Source organism: Macaca mulatta, chromosome 14, assembly GCF_049350105.2.
Source record: "Macaca mulatta isolate MMU2019108-1 chromosome 14, T2T-MMU8v2.0, whole genome shotgun sequence".
In the NCBI taxonomy this organism is placed as follows: Eukaryota; Metazoa; Chordata; class Mammalia; order Primates; family Cercopithecidae; genus Macaca; species Macaca mulatta.
Genome location: NC_133419.1, coordinates 51,135,603 through 51,147,929, shown reverse-complemented (window position 1 = coordinate 51,147,929; position 12,327 = coordinate 51,135,603). Strand labels below are relative to the sequence as shown.

At 37.8% G+C, this 12,327-nt stretch overlaps 1 protein-coding gene across 2 annotated transcripts in view; it reads right to left on the bottom strand.

Annotated features, from left to right (window-relative positions):
- RRAS2 (RAS related 2) overlaps positions 1-12,327 on the bottom strand; it is a 79,406-nt gene that overhangs the window by 32,986 nt on the left and 34,093 nt on the right. Inside the window, exon 1 of one of the 2 annotated variants that reach the window (XM_077960455.1) lies at positions 1,872-1,926. The exons of the other annotated variant lie outside the window; for it this stretch is intronic. The gene's annotated coding sequence lies outside the window, so the exon portion shown is untranslated. Of the gene's footprint in view, positions 1-1,871; positions 1,927-12,327 lie in introns of those variants that run through there. 2 annotated transcript variants of the gene reach the window in all.

Below are 12,327 nucleotides of genomic sequence, written 5' to 3'. Positions count from 1 at the left end.
TGCAGTGGCTCAGTCCCGGCTCACTGCAACCTCTGCCTCCCAGGTTCAAGCAATTCTCCTGCTTCAGCCTGCCGAGTAGCTGGGATTATAGGCACCCGCCACCACACGTGGCTAATTTTTGTATTTTTAGTAGAGACAGGGTTTCACCATGTTGGCCAGGCTGGTCTCAAACTCCTGACCTCAAGTGATTCGCCCACCTCGGCCTCCCAAAGTGCTGGGTTTATACGTGTGAGCCACTGTGCCCGGCCTGAAAAACTCTTAATAGCCTAAATATCCCTAATGGGAGAACACAGGACTAGTTAAATGAATTATGGCATATCTATCACAGAATAGCAATCAGCCATTGAAAAGAATAAGACACATCTTGAAATGCTACATAGATTTCAAGAGCATCTATGATATACTATTCATTTGACAAATACTTGTTGTGTACGTACTACCTACAAGCTAGGATATGGTTCTGAATAAGAATAAAACAAGCATAGTTCAGGTACTTGATTTTGTTTGTTTGTTGTTATTTTTAGAGACAGAATCTTGCTCTACTGCCCAGGGTGGAGTGCAGTGGCCCGATCATTGCTTACTGCTGGCTCGAACTCCTGGGCTCAAGTGCTCCTCCCACCTCAGCCTCCAGAGTACCTGGGACTACAGGTGCATGCCACCACGCCTGGCTAATTTTTTCATTTTTTTGTAGAGATGAGGTCTCGCTATGTTCCCCAGGCTGGTCACCAACTCCTGGCCTCAAGCGATCCTACCACCCAGGACTCCCAAAGTGTTGGGATTACAGGCGTGAGCCACTGCACAAGTGTCAGTCAGTTCTGACATTTGTGGAGCTACGCTTTAGTGAAGATATATAGGTCTATGGCACAGTAAAATTAAAAAAAAAAAATCTTACACCTGTATCACTGTAGTTTTACTTTCCTAATAACATGAAGAACTAAATTCCTCATCAAGTTCATCTCAAAATGGGAAAGAAGTAGCAGCAAATGCTCTCAACCAGAGTTTCCCTCCAAACCACATGCCTGGAGGCTGGGCCAACACTTCTCTGCAGGTGGCTGTCTATACATACCAAGGATGACCCATCTTATTTTTGATTACTTAACCTCATTCTACCAGCAATTCTCAGTTTTTATAAAATCTCTTCTTATGGCACACAAATTTAAATCAGACTAGATCGCTAGGGATAATTTTAAACTTTTATGTGGAGACAAACATGATTCATATCAAAAGGAACCATATATATACTCATAAAAATACCCAAGTATGAAGGTTAAAAAAGTTAAGAGCTAAACAGCACATGTTTACAGAATTTAAGACCCTGCTCACACCATTTAGAGACACAAATTATAGCTTGTCTATATGTGCTCAGCCTAATTTCATAGTAAAAAAAAATGCCACATCAATTGTAAACCACATGAAAAGAAAGTAAACATGTAACTAAACTGTGAATCATATTTATATGCATATAATATAGGTCAGATTCTATAGCTATTATTCCATTTAGCAAAAGCACTTTCATAGTGCTTATCTGCAAATGCAGGAAGAGGCTTGCTCACTGTAGCAGCTTGAATGGTGGCATCCGAAAAAGATATATCCAACTCCTAATACCTGGTACCTATGAATATTACCTTCTCTGGAAATAGGGTCTTTACAGTTATAATTAAGGTGAGATGGCCCTGGACCTAAATCCAACCACTGTTGTCCTTATAAGATAAAGGAGGGTGAGATGCAAAACACAGAAAATAACCCAGAAAGGAAGGACACATGAAGGCAGAAGCAGAGACTGGAGGGATGCATCCACAAGCAAGCCAAGGAGCACAAAGGGCTGCCGATAAGCACCAGAAGCCAGGACAGAGGCATGAAAATGACTCTACCTCAGACTCCAGAATCAACCAGCACGACAACAACTTGATTTTGGAGTTCTGACCTATGAAAAAATAAATTTCCTTTGTTTACACCACTAAGTTTGAGGTGGTTTGTTACAGCAGACCTAGGAAATTAATATACACATCTAAAATAATCATTTGTTTATAATGTAGTAAGTCTCAAGAGTAACTAGTAAAGAAAAAAGAACTTAACAAGTATTTTTAATTTATTATGTTATAAAACATCTTCATTGTAGAAAATCTGGAAAATCATTAGAAAAAATTATAAAATTCACCTTTAGAATCAAAGCCCGTCTTCACAATCTCTCAACTTAAAATGTGAAACTAGACATGTATTTTCTAGCATTCCGTGAGCTAAATAACTTGATCTTAAATTGTTCAAATAATGCCCATCATTAAATGCCTGTGTTTACAAGTAGGTTTATATGGCACTTACACAACTATGAAATTGAGAGTCTATGATGGAAATTCTGATCTAATTTTAACATAAGCCTTATAATTGAAACGTACAAATGGGAACTACAAGGAGAGTTTTATTGTCATGGGGGTTTCCAGCAAGGTGCTTTCCCTTGATCATTTTGGGTCCTAAACTGTTCTGGTCTCTAATCATAATTTACATATCAACCAAATCCTCAATTTTAGAAATAATATATGCAGAAATAAGAAGTGCAGAAAAGCAATAGATGCAGAACAAAATATTAACAAATTTTATTCAAGAGCTCTTGACTAATGGTCTTCCACATTTCCATCACATTTTTTTCAAAAAATGATTATCAATTAGATGCCACAAAATAAAGAGGAACATCTAACAGCTGCCATGTAATAGCAAACGTTGAAATACTGAGAATGAAAAATAGCTTGAAAATTATTGCCAAACCAAATCTTTGAATGCAGGCACATGGTTTTTTTGTAGTTTTTGTTTTTTTGAGATGGAGTCTCACTCTGTCGCCCACGCTGGAGTGCAGTGGTGCGATCTCGGCTCACTGCAACCTCCGCCTCCAGGTTCAAGTGATTCTCCTGCCTCAGCCTCCTGAGTAGCTGGGACTAAAGGCATTCGCCACTATGCCTGGCTAATTTTTGTGTTTTTAGTAGACCAGGTTTCACCATGTTGGCCAGGCTGATCTCAAACTCTTGGCCTCAAGTGATCCGCCCTCCTCAGCCTCCGAAAGTCCTGGGATTACAGGCATGAGCCACCACACCCAGCCGAATGCAAGCACATGTTTTAATATTTCATTTAAATAGCGAGGGTTTTTGTTATAATAAGTGAAAGTCTCACTAACTCCAGGTAAATTTTTAAACTAAACCTCTACTATTTAAATGTTTATTCACAATTACACAGCATCCTCATTCCTTAAGTGTGGGCTGCACATAATGACTTCCTCCCAAAGAATACAATATGGAAAAGGGTTGGGGCAGGGAGTAACTTTATAGGAGAGAAACCAGACAAACATGACCTCAGCCAGATGATTAGGGTCAGCATCAACAGTTACAAATCACGCTGACAGCATGTACTCTTGATATAATGTGACGAAAACAGTACTTCACCTCTGTGGTCTTCCTCCCAAAAACCCATAACCCTACACCCCTCATGAGAAGAACACCAGACACATTCCAATAGAGGGGCACTCTACAAAATACTTAATGAGTACTCTTCAAAATAGGTGAGTCATCAAAAACAAGGAAAGTCAGCCAAGAGGAGCCTAAGAAGGCATAACAACTAAATGTAATGTGTTATCTTGATGGGATCCTGGATCAGAAAAAGGACATTAGGTAAAAACTATAGAAACCTGAATAATGTATAGATTTTAGCTAATAATAATGTATCCACATTGGTTCATTAATTCTAACAAATGTACCATACATGTTAACAATAGAGGAATTGAGTGACAGATACATGGAGACTTCGTATACTATCTTCTCAGGTTTTCTGTAAATCTAAAGTTCTTAAAGTCTACTAAAAAAACTATATGGCAGTCATTTCTAAAAAAATGCCAATTGAAGTTCTGGATAAGACTTTTCTAATCACCCACATGTAAAAGCTTAAATTTAATTAAGGAAAACAACTAGACCCACTAAACAGTTTTGAGCACTAATATTAAATCCACATTTTAGGGTACTCAGAGGCAAGATAAAGGGAGACCAGATCAACTCCACCTTTTTAAGCAAACATTTACTGTGATAAGAATGTAAAAATTCAGTCTCAAAACCACAGTTATTAAAAAATATTAATTTTAAACTAATAAAAAGAACAAAAAAAACTGTAGTTCAGAAGAGAATTCTTTTAAAGCAGAAAGCCCAGATCAGAAACCCATAACAGGAAGTTTGGTCCTTCTTCCACCATCTTGGACTAAAATTTTACGTCTCTGAACACATTTGACTATTTCCTCATTTACATAATGGAAAGTGACAATCGCACAGTGTAATATCCAAAAGATGCTCAAAAAATAGCCTGTCATAAATAAAAATATAAAATTCTTAGTCTTTTTACTTCAGTCGCATCTGCTAAAACCAGTGCTTTCTTGGTGAGGTATGCATCAGTCCTAAGAGAATCAACCAAAAGAGACAGAAGGGATACATAGGAGGGAAAAGTAGGAATAGCATTTAACTGTTTATGTCAGCATTTTCCAAGCCCTCCTTTTACATTTTTTACATCTCCCCCTGCAAAAGTATACTGATGAGGCCTGGTACGGCAATCCATGGCTATAATCCCAGAACTTGGGGAGGCTAAGGCAGGAAGATTGCTTGAGCCCAGGAGTTCAAGACTGGCCTAGGCAACATAGCAAGATCCTGTCTCTACTTATTAAATAAATAAAGCCAAGCATGGTGGTACACCTCTGTAGTCCTAGCTACTTGGGAGGTTGAGGCAGGAGGATTGCTCGAGCCCAGGAGGTCAAGGCTGCAGTGAGCTATGATTACACCACTGCACTTAGCCTGGGTGACAGAATAAGACCCTGTTTCAAAACAATCCAAAAACAGTGTCCTGAGATATCCTGAAAACTGTTACATTGTAATTCACCAAACTTCAGGTTCTACTGCAAATTAGACATTGAAAATACCAAAAATAAATGACTATCAGTTTCTGCCTTCAAAGAGTCTACTCATAGTTAAGTAGGAGGCAAGACAAGAAAACAAATACCACTTCTGCTGAGGGGAGGATGCCATCAATTAGAAGATGCGCCTAATTACAGAGGTGTTAAAATAAGAAATTTTTTTAATGTGTGCCTTAGAATGAAGGAGATACTATAGTTTCTGTGTGGTAAGTGCTAGAGTAAATTCAGAAAAAGGTACTATGGAGGTAGAGATGTGAATGTACTGCCATTTAACACTACTACCCTTATAGGTGTTGGGGGGAGTTCCACAGATTCTCACTCATTCAAGTTACGGAAGAAGAGAATTCAAAATGTATACACACCTTACCAAGAACAGACTTATCTGCAAAATGCAAAGACAGACCTGTAAAGATGCAGAATATGTGTATGAATAAAATCTTAGGCCAGGCGTGGTGGCTCACACCTGTAATCCTAGCACTTTGGGAGGCCAAGGTAAGTGGATTACCTGAGGTCAGGAGTTCAAGACCAGCCTGGCCAACATGGTGAAACCCCGTCTCTACTAAAAATACAAAAATTAGCCACGTGTGATGGCAGGTGCCCATAATCTCAGCTACTCAGGAGGCTGAGGCAGGAGAATCGCTTGAACCCAGAAGGCAGAGGTTGTAGTGAGCTGAGATTGTGCCATTGCACTCCAGACTGGGAAACAAGAGCAAAACTCCATCTCAAAATAAAATAAAATCTTAAAAGACAAGATGAATTCATACTGACATTTCACTAAATTATTTGGGAAGCAAAATTCAAAGGTAATTATTTTAAGAAATGTAGCCTCTATTAACAAGAAGCAGATGATGAGTGAACTTACTAGTTTTTCCTCTTGATCTTTCCTACAAATCATTGCAAACTCTAAATGTACAAAGGGGAGCTGAGCACAGTGGCTCACACCTGTAATCTCAGCAAGTCAGGAAGCCAAGGTGGGAGGATCGATTGAGCCCAGGAGTGCAAGGCTGCGGTGAGCTATGATTGCACCACTGCCCTCCAGCCTGGGCAACAGAGTGAGACTCTGCCCCTAAAAGAATAAATAAATGTATGAAGAGGACAACTGTAAAATAAACCACATTTCTAAAAGAGAATCAGGTCATTTTCAAAGGGAACAGGAAGAATAAAGGAATCATTTTCATGATATTTCCCCTCACTGTTAGGACTAAAGCTGTCCTTTATACAGGAAAAGAAAACCCTGTCTTCACGAAATCCTGAAGGTGTTGCTATGTATAAACCCTAGAGAAATACCTGTCAAATGAATAACTATCCTAACAAATCTTACATGGATGTTTACTTAATAATTGAGTGCAGCCGGGCATGGTGGCTCACATCTGTAATCCCAGCACTTTGGGAGGCCGAGGCGGGCGGATCACCTTAAGTCAGGGGTTCAAGACCAGCCTGGCCAACATGGAGAAGCCCCGTCTCTACCTACTAAAAGCACAAAAATTAGCCGGGCATGGTTGCGCATGCCTATAGTCCTAGCTACTTGGGAGGCTGAGGCAGGAGAATCACTTGAACCTGGGAGGCAGAGGTTGCAGTGAGCTGAGACCATGCCACTGCACTCCAGCCTGGGCGACAGAGCGAGACTCTATCTCAAAAAACGAAAAACAAAAACAAACAAACAAACAAGATAACCCAAACATGGACATTTTGTACATTCTTTCAGTCCCCACTTCGGACTATTCAAAAGTAAATATAAATCAGACTTTTAGAAAAAGTAAGTATTAAACTTCAAATTCCTTCAAGGAAACATATCTGTATACTTTGGGTCACACTTACTGACTTGGTAATAATACAGCTATCATTTACTATGTGTCAGGCACTAAGTGCTTTACCATATTAATTCACTGAAACCTCACAGTCCATGAAGTAGGTGGTCTTATTATTGTCTCCATCATACAGATGAGGAAAGACTTGCCCAAAGTAACTTGCCTAAAGTCACAAGACTAGTAAGCATGGAGTAGAAATTGATTCCCCGCAGTCTGGCTCAACTCTGTGCCCCAAGCTACAACATTATAGTGAGAGCTACCTTCAGAAAATAAAAATAAATGTATTGCTCCTGCTTTCTCTAGATTCATGGAGTAAAATGTCCGGATTTTCTCAAATCCATCTCCCCATACACCTCTGTCAATCCTGACATTTGGCAATAATGCCAAGCAGGAAAAGAATCTTTTTCCAAGGTATGTAAGACCTGTACTGCAATAAAAAATATTAACTATTCAGGTTCCCTCTGTCTTCTAAGAGTACAGATAACTCCAAGTTTACCATACATGATGGAGAATTTCTCCTACTTCCCCTGTAAAATATTTTCAAAATATCTTACTCAACTGATAAAAGGTGATAAACCTACCTAAAAGACTTTTGGTGAAGAGAAGCAAGTAGCAGTTTTATTTTTGAGAGTGTAGATAAGTTGTGTGATCAAAACAACAAAAACAAGATTATAATTCCAGTTTACTGATGGACTCGAAAAACACGTACGATTATAAAACAACTAAACAACTCAACTGTAGCTATGTGACATGTTTACAATGAACTAATCATTGTAAAAATGTTTAAAGAACGGGAATGACAGCAGAAGAAAAATGTCACCATGAGAGAGTATAAAGATGAGTTAAAGGTTTTCTTCCTGCAAAACTCAATTTGTTTATTTAGTTGTAGCACTGCCCACCCATTGCACCCCACAAAAAAAGCCACATTCATTTGAGGTCACTTTACCTCCTGCTATTTCCTTTGCAGTGAGTCTGCAAAGTTCTAATGCATGGTGCTGATTTTATTCATTGAACAGAAAGCAACTGAGTGAAACATACAAGCAACTAAACCTTTGGCACCCTGTGAAACCACAAGAGAGCAAGATCTTTTTTCCCAGGTTCTAACATCTTTTTAAAGCTGTTTTTTCAAACAGCAGTATACCTAGAATGACTGCTTGCTTGTCTAGAGTCACGTGCTCAGTACCAAAAGCCAGATCAATTGACTCTGAGATGGGAAATTAATCGAGACAAAAAATTGTAATGGACGTCTTAACTTAAGCAGCTCTCATTTACTTATTCTTTCATTTAGCTAATTTTAATCTATAAACAAAATAAAAGCAGTAGACAGTTTTTCCTATAGAAACTCATTCACACAGCCTTCAGAGTTAAAACTTCAGATTAGCCCAGAGATTCTCCTTAATCAATTCTTTGTTGCTTTTAGAAAAGATTATGCAAAAACATTAGCTAAAACTGGTTAAAATAAAAGCACAGGGAAGGAACTTTTCTGAACGATATTAAATATACTGTCAATTTATTTTAAATAGGATGGACTGGTAAAAATAAAAATATAAAAGAATTTAAGTCAAAATTCATTTTTTAATAACCTAACAATCATAAAGTCACATAAAGTAGTATGCAGTAAAATGTGGGAAAACTATAAAAATGTTAATTTTTATAGTAACTTAACAATTTAAAAAATGATTGAAAACGGCTGGGCATAGTGGCTCACACCTATTTTGGGACGCCGAGGTGGGCAGATCTCCTGAGGTCAGGAGTTAGAGACCAGCCTGGCCAACATGGTGAAACCCGGTCTCCACTAAAAATACAACAATTAGTTGGGTGTGGTGGTGTGCGCCTGTAATCCCAGCTATTTGGGAGGCTGAGGCAGCAGAATCGCTTGAACCTGGGAGGCAGAGGTTGTGGAGGCAGAGGTTGCAGTGAGCCAAGATCGGCCACTGCACCCCAGCCTAGGCGACAGACTGAGACACCGATTAAAAAAAAAAAAAAAAGGATTGCAAACAAGCAAACGCACGTCAATATTTTAAAATCTTATGTCTATACCATTCCTCCTTCCCCTAACATGACTAGTCAACAGCATAGGTGTTCTCAATAAATTTCCCTTGGTGAAATGGCGGTGGGACAGGGAAGGGAATTCTACAAGGATGGCACTAAAGTCCCTCATTCTTTATACTCACTTAAAAGAATGATCAAAAATTGTCAAAATTTCTGAAGTTTTTGCACAGGGGTTGGGGGGGCCACTACATTTGTTATTATTTTTGCCATGTCTTTTTTTGTGTGTTTGATCATCCAGGAGCAAATGGGAGTGGGGCGAATAGGGGAGCTGTCTACCTATTAAGACCATTTTAGCCTACCTCTGACCACTTTTAGCCAGGTTGGATGGAGCCTTCTTAATAAAGGAAATATCAGATTTAGCTCCCTTTCCACCATCCCTGGCTTGTTGCTGGCTGAAACTTCAGTCTCTAATTGAAAGTCTTACCCATTTCTGAAATTCTGCCTGTCCTGTGTTTTTATCACTAAATGCTCCCCCACTTCCATTTAAGCTCACCCTTGTTTGACTAGAGTGAGGTGAAGACAATATTTGAAAATGTGTTTGGTTCTTTTGAACCCAACAACAGATTTAAAAAGTATATTTAATCCAGATCTAGTTATTAGTGGCTTCTGGTATAATTCCGAGTACTGTAATCATATGATAATGATTAGTTCATTATAATTAACTACAATTGAACTTTGTTTAGTACTTTTATAACCCTATCTACCTAGCTATAATAAATCTATTGACTATATACTATTTAACAGTTACTATGCTAGACACTGTATAAAAAACAAAGCAACACCAATGAAAGTGTTTGCCCCAAAAGAGATCGCAGTCTAACTCTCAAGACAAATATACCCAACCAAATAGGTGATAACTGCTATCAGGAAATATCAAATGTGCTGGGCACAGTGGCTCACACCTGTAATCCTAGCACTTTGGGAGGCAGAAGTAGGTGGGTCGCTTGCACTCAGGAATTTGGGACCAGCCTGAGCAACATGGTGAAACCCCATCTCTACCAAAAATACAAAAACAACGAGCCCAGCATAGTGGTGCACACCTGTAGTCCCATCTACTTGAAAGGCTAAAGTAGTAGGATCACTTGAGTGCAGAAGGTTGAGACTGCAGTGAGCCGAGACCGTGCCAATGCACTCCAGGCCTGGGTGACAAAGTGAGGAGGCTCTGTCTCAAAAAAACAAAACAAAAAAACCCAAAAAAGACAAAGAAATATCAAATGCTATCCAAACACATTCCATCTAGGAAGACATAACTAGCAACCATTTTCTGCTTCTCTTCCTTGATGTTTCTTTTTTCCCATATTTCCCATAAATAACATTTTTTCCAAATTCTTTACCTAAGAAAACCTTAATCATCCATCAAGTAATTCCTTTGTAATATGTATGTTATTGGCTAAATACAGCAATCCAGATCTGTATCTATGTGTTAAAGTAGTCGCAATCTAATTTATCTTGAACTTATTACGGAAGTACATAATATCCATTGTTAAAATTTTATCAGCCATACCCATTAAGATTCCAGATTAAATGTTAAAAATAAATGAAATCACAAACAAGTGAGCAAGAGGCTATAAAAAATGACCATCAATCCAATTAAGACAAATGTGAATTTAAAAAATAAAAAGCTAAAGAATGACCACTAAGATCTTAAGAGAAAACATACAGAACTTACGGAAATAAAAAATATAACCTAATGGTAAAAATTCAATAGATGGACTAAAAAGCATATCTCTTCAAACACTGCTAAGGAGAACTAAAGGACAAACTATAGTGAACATAACTACAGCTAGAGACATTTAAAAGAGAATTCTACGAACAACTTTACGCAATAAATATGAAGCACAGACAAAACGGACATACGCCTAGAAAAATACAAACTCAAAATTGATTCAAGAATAATTAGAAGGCTGGGTGTGGTGGCTCACACCTGTAATGCCAGCACTTTGGGAAGCTGAGATGAGAGGATCACTTAAGCCCAGAAGTTTGAGATCAACCTGGGCAACATAGTGAGACCTCATCTCTACAAAAACAAAACAAAACAACAAAAAAAACTAGGCCAAGCATAGTGGCATGAGCCTGTAGTCTCAACTACTTGGAAGGCTAAGGTAGGAGGATTGCTTGAGCGTGGGAGGTGGATGTTGCAGTGAAGTGAGATCACACCACTGCACTCCAGCCTGGGTGACAGAGCAAGACCCTGTCTCAAAAAAAAAAAAAAGAAGAAAAAGAAAAAGATAATTAGAAAGCCTGAACAGCCCTATGACTAATAAAGGAAGAAAAAAATAAAATAAACTTCCCCCTCTTCCCCTCACCGGCACACACACAAACTAGGTTTAAAAGTTGTAAAAGCAAGGTCTACCAAACTTTCAGTAAACAAGTAAATCCAGTATCACACAAATTCTTCCAGAGAATAGAAAAGGAGGAAATACTCCCCCAACTCATTTTATGAGGCCAATATAATCTGGATACCAAAACCAGAAAAGAACATTCTTAAAAAATGAAAAGTACAGGCCAATTTCACTAACAAACATACATGAAAAGAGTCCATATGCAAAATATTAACAGAATCCAGAATCCAACAGTATATAAACAAAAATATACATTATGACCAATATATCCCAGGAATCCAGGAACAGAATATACAGACTTTTTAAAAATTACAAATATAATTCACCATATGAACAGACTAAAGAAAAACACTGAGATACGGAAAAAGGATAAGAAAATGTCACATTTGTCTTAAAAAAAAAAAAAAAACCTATAGCAAACAACACTTTTTACAGTGAAACTCATTAAAATCAAGAACAAGTATGTATGTCTACTATTACCATATTTATTCAACATTACATTGGAGGTCCTAGTTAATTTAATAAGAAAAGAAAGTGGTATACAAATTTTTTAAGAATATATTTTATATGATTATCTGCACAGGAAACGATATACATAGTGATGATTGGAATTAGAATTCAGCAAGGTATTTGGATATAAAAGTCTACATAGTCCCCTCAACCTGTCCAAAAAATAAACAACAACAACAAAAAATACCACTTCCATATAAAGCTATTAGAAAGCTTAAGTCTAATAAAAGACACCATTTACAACAGCAACAGCAACTATATGATATACAGGACTAACTCTAGTAAAAATATATTCTAGACCTTTAGGGAAAGAAATAATTAAGCTTTAAACAAAGGCCCCCCCCCCCCAAAAAAAAAAAAAAGGAAAATGTATATGAGTACAAAAGCATTTTCTTCATGGATAGAATTGTGAAGATATCAGTACTCCCTTAACTGACCCAATTTAAATTTGTTTTAACGTTATTGGGTTTTTCATAGAATTTGATAAGCTGATCCTAAAATTTATAAGCAAGAAAATAGCCAAGAGATTGTTTATAAGTGTAAGATTCAAGAGAATTTTTTTGTTTTGCTCAATGCCATCTTCCCAGCATCTAAAAAGTTCCTGGCACATAGCAGTTGCCTCCAACATATGTGCTGAATGAATTTCTGAATGAAAACAGCAGGGAAACTTATCTTACCCTCT